Source organism: Prunus avium, chromosome 1 (assembly GCF_965620075.1).
Source record: "Prunus avium chromosome 1, drPruAviu1.hap1.1, whole genome shotgun sequence".
Classification (NCBI taxonomy): Eukaryota; Viridiplantae; Streptophyta; class Magnoliopsida; order Rosales; family Rosaceae; genus Prunus; species Prunus avium.
This window is the reverse complement of record NC_142284.1, coordinates 10,645,448-10,650,825: the sequence shown is the minus strand read 5'-3', so window position 1 is coordinate 10,650,825 and position 5,378 is coordinate 10,645,448. Positions and strand designations below refer to the sequence as shown.

The 5,378-nt window shown below is 37.3% G+C and overlaps 1 pseudogene; it reads left to right on the top strand.

Annotated features, from left to right (window-relative positions):
* On the top strand, window positions 1-1,861 carry LOC110750194 (major strawberry allergen Fra a 1.05 pseudogene; annotated as a pseudogene).
* The last annotated feature ends 3,517 nt before the right edge of the window (window positions 1,862-5,378 follow it).

The following is a 5,378-nucleotide window of genomic DNA, read 5'->3' as shown; positions in this document are numbered from 1 at the left end:
ATGGATCTCCTTCCTGGTATTCCTGTAACCTCTAAAGATGGTGTTGTGTGTAAGCTGCGGAAGTCTTTATATGGATTGAAGCAGTCACCAAGAGCGTGGTTTGGGAGATTTACAGTCTCTATTAAGAAGTTTGGGTATGTGCAGAGTAACTCAGATCATACTTTGTTCCTAAAGCGTCATAAAGGTAAATTGATAGCTTTAATTATTTATGTTGATGATATGATTGTGACTGGAGATGATCAGGCAAAAATGCAAAATCTCCATAAATATCTGGCGTCTGAGTTTGAGATGAAATCATTAGGTGACTTGAAGTATTTTCTTGGGATTGAAGTTGCCAGATCTAAACATGGTATCTTTTTATCCCAAAGGAAGTATGTGTTGGATTTACTTGCAGAAACTGGAATGTTGGATTGTAAACCAATTAATACTCCTAGTGAACAGAATCACAAGTTGGGGTTATATCCTGATTAAGTTCCTACTAATAAAGAGCGCTATCAACGGTTTGTGGGGAAATTAATTTATTTAGCTCATACACGTCCTAACATAGCGTATGCAGTGAGTGTAGTGAGTCAGTTTATGCACTTGCCTAGTGAAGATCATATGAGAGCTGTGACACGTATTTTGAGGTATCTCAAAGTAACTCCTGGCAAGGGGGTAATGTTTTCCAAGTATGGTCATACAGATGTGGAAGGATACACAGATGCTGATTGGGCAGGTTCAGCTACAGATAGGCGTTCGACATCTGGGTATTTTATGTTTGTTGGTGGCAATCCTGTTACGTGGAGGAGCAAGAAACAAAAGGTGGTGTCTCGATCTAGTGCTGAGGCCGAGTATCGGGGGATGGCCCATGGTGTATCTGAGTTACTATGGTTGAGGAGATTGTTGAGAGACCTTGGTTTTGGGCCTAAAAAACCCATGGATTTATATTGTGACAATACGGCTGCGATTGCAATTGCTCATAACCCTGTACAACATGATCGTACAAAGCATGTGGAGGTTGATCGAAATTTCATTAAAGAAAAGTTGGATGTAGAGATTGTTTCCTTCCCCTTCATCTGTTCAGAGTATCAGTTAGCCGATGTTCTTACGAAAGCTGTTTCTACAAGTATCTTTCTCAACTCGCTTGACAAGTTGGGCATGCGTGACGTCTTTGCTCCAACTTGAGGGGGAGTGTTAGCGAGATATCCTATTCTATTAGGATATTTCCTTCTTATTCTCTTAGGATTTTATTTATTTCCTTTTGTATAGATATTATGTAATTAGGATTCCACTTATTTCCTAGTTTAACCCTACTAGGGTTTGTAACCTTGTATTATAAATACCTCCTTTCAGAGAATGAAATATATAAGAAAATATTCTACCATATTGTTTGACTCATAGTCCCATCCACAAGCAGTTAAAAGTGCTGAAATTGTTGAAGGAGATATGGAGGAGTTGGAACCATCAAGAAGACTAGCTTTGGGGAAGGTTTGTTTACTTTCCACCTATATTTTCTGTCTTGATTTTCTAGTTAATATGTATTGAAAGCAATAGTATCTTAATTTCTCAAATTTTCAATTTGAAGCAAGTGAATACAGCTATGTGAAGCACCAGGTTGATGCGCTTGACAAAGATAACTTTGTGTACAGCTAGTTTGATTGAAGGAGATGCTCTTTCAGACAAAATTGAGAAAATCTCTTATGAGATTAAGTTGGTGGCATCTGCAGATGGAGGTTCCATCATCAAGAACACCAGCAACTACCACACCAAAGGTGATGTTGAGATCAAGGAAGAGCATGTTAAGGCTGGCAAAGAAAGGGCCCATGCTTTGTTCAACATTATTGAGACCTATCTTGTGGCCAACCCTGATGCCTACAACTAAAATATATTATATATACTGTATGCTTTCTCTGTTTATTGAGCTGTGTGGCTTTCAGTTGTTTCTTTTGTATCATACCAAATTAGGTCTTTGGCTTGCACTTTGGAGTCATGATTAAAGAGTAATGTTGTATTCGATTTCAATATCAATAAATAAAACATAAATTTTATATTTATCATTTCATGGTAGTCTTTCTAGATCTAAATTTCGTCTGCAGTATATATTTTCTCCAATTTCGTGAATTTCAATCTTTTCTTTACCTAGTACAAAGTAAAGATTCGATAAAATTGGAACGATAAGAATGACACGCATAACTCGAGAAATGGTCCTTTGGTTTGCTCAAGGTTCTTGAGAAGTACCATTTGAGGCAACCATGATGCCTACAAGTAAAACTATCTGTCACTGCTTGCAAAGAGCAACAATAGAGAAAAGCAATAATTATATTCATAAATTAGGCACAAAGACCATAAGTCACAAGAGCCAATAAAAATACCCGCAAAAAGTTAATACAAAGATGGAAGCATAGTAACCGCACATGCACATATCCATGAATAAAAAATGACTAGGGGTAAATTTTATGCATAATTTTCCAATCGGAAATTTTTTATTGAAAATTCGACAAAATCTACTTTTTATTTATGATATTTTGACTAGGGCTAACTGTCAGACTATTTGCAAGTTACAACAATTTTAATAGATTCCAACCCACAGACAACAATCGGCATACACACACATCACTATTCATCAATGAAAGAAAATGGGATATAGGCAATCATAGGAGCATATGAGTACCCAAATGAAAGCTACTCAAACACTGATACTTTATTTTTTTAGAGTACAAGCAACAATCTAAACTAAAGGGGAGGGGGTTTCTCACACGTACACATACAACCATAATGTCATGGAGGTTCAAAACCTAAGACCTCTGATCTGCAAATCAAGGTCATTATCCACTAGACTAGACCCCATTGACAAACATTGATACTCTTGGAATCCAAATAAGGGGTCGAAGCTCTAAATGAAAAACCTAATGCCCAAGACCCAATATAATCCAATAGAGGCTTCAAAGAGTCTAGATCAAAATGACCTGGATGAAAAAATAGAGCCCACTTGTGCCTCCTTATAAAGGATATGGATAATGCAAATTAGGGTTATCAAATGGTCCTCAAACTTATACCCGAGTTGCATTTTGTCCCTAAACTAAATTATCCGTTCAAATAGTCCACCAACTCTTTATTAATCAGGACTTTGGTCCTACCATTACATTCTGTCAATATTGCTGTCAAATATAGGGGTAAAATAGTCCTAAATCGGGGCTTTCGCCCCATCTTCTCCTCCCCACAACCCACCATCTCTCCCCCTCCCTCTATGTCCCCTCCTCCTCCTTTGCAACATCATCATTAGGGCGCGACGGTACCCTTCTACTACGAGTCGGCTCCGATGGTCTTACTTTTCATTCCGATGTAGTGGCGAGCATGGTCTTAAATATCGGAGGTATCGGAAGTATCGGAAGTCAAAAAACACGGAAATATCGCAGGAAATATCGGGATATTATCGGTATTGGAAAAAATTGAATAAAAACCACGGAAATTGTAAGAAAAACTTGGAAATTTTTATTGAAACTTTGTAGGATGTTAATTTAGTCAATTATCTATTAGTTTATCACAAAAAATTGGAAGGAAATGCATTGCATGATGGATTTAATTGATTTAAGTTGATTATATAGCGAGCTAGCAAACACCGTAAGTGTATAAATATGTAGTAATTAATGAAAGAAGATTAAACACACCATAATCATTTATATATAATGAATTACTACAATATTTTACACTTTATACATTGCATGGTAAGATACATGAGTGACTTAGTACCACATAGAGTTCCTATGAGGTTCAAAATTTTCACTATCTTCATCATCTCTATGTGTAGAGTAAGTATATTTTGAAGAGTAGTCATCAAATGATAAATCCCCAAAATAGTTTTCCATGTAATTGTTAACATGCCACCCATATGGATCCGAGATTGGTTGACGTTGTCCATAAGCAAAATCATTTGAAGATTGAGTCTCAGATTCTTTCCATGTGTCACTTGATTCCATCCCAACAGGAATGGGATATGAAGGGTAGGGAAATGGTTGGTTATGAGTATAACCATAGTTACTACTTCCTACTCCAACAGAGTCCGAAGTTATAGATAACGAGTCATCTTCTTGACTTGACAATGTCCCCTCGCCTCTTTCTCTACGAGTATAGTTCTTCCCTATGGCACCAATTCCTGGTCCTGCCTGCCTACTGCCATGGTAGGGTAAGTAAAAGCAGGTGAGTGGTTGAATGGTAGGGTAAGTAATGTAAGTTGAAAAAACGTTGGTGAGTTTTATATTTTATCCATTTTGTAAACCAAGCCAGGAATCCAAAGCTAAGTTTTATATTTTATCCATTTTGTAAAAGCATGTGAGCATTCTGTCGGCTAGACATGCTTTGTTTATTAGCTCAATGAGCTACTTTTGTATTACTCTAGGAGACATGCTTTCCGTAGAGTACCCAAATCAGTTCAATGAGCTACTTCAGTTCTCTACATTTTTTGAGTTTCATATCGGGATATTATCGGGATATTATCGGGATATTATCGATAATATCTCGATATATTGACCAAATCATTCATAAAAGTGTTGAAAATATCTTTCCGATAATATCGGGATAATATCGGGATAATATCGATATATTGACGATAACTATATGGTTAGTTGTTAAAATATCGGACCCCCAAAAATCAGATATTATCGGGATAATATCGGGGATATTATCGATATTTAAGACCATGGTGGCGAGCATCAGATTAAATTCCATTTGTGGCATAGTCACGGGGGTTGGGTCGTGGGTAAGGCTTGGAGGTGGGTTGCGGCTAGGGGTGGGGGTGGGGTCTGGGTTGCGATTGAGGTTGGGGTGGTTTGGGTTGTTGGGGAGAAGAAAATACAGAGAGAGACTTAGGGCATGTTTACGTATCAGTAATGGGTATGGGAGGAAAGGGAATGATTTTCATTCCTGACTTCCCTTGCGTTTACTTGCAATCAGGAATGAAAAAATAAGTGGGCCCCACCTCAAAATCCGTAATCACATCCCCTCAAAATTGGGTATCAGATCACCTAGGGGGGAGTAGTCGATACGATTCTCATTCCTGTTTTCTCTTAATAACTTCCAAAAATACCTTTACTACTTTACCATAATTCCAAAACACCCCAAACCCTAAAAAAATATATATATATATAAAAAAAAAGAAAAAACTCACGCCAAGAAGTTTCAAGACGCTCCAACTTCTTTTTCACGTTATCGTTGCAGACACAACCTCCCATAAGCAGCAGCAACGCCTTGTGCTATGTAAATCATTCTATCTATCTATCTTCTTCTTCTATCTTCTGTCTTCACATTCATCACAAAACATATAGTACGGTCATATATAAAGACTTTTGTGGAGATTATATATCTCTTTTTTTGGTAGTATGAAGATTATGCATGTCATTATT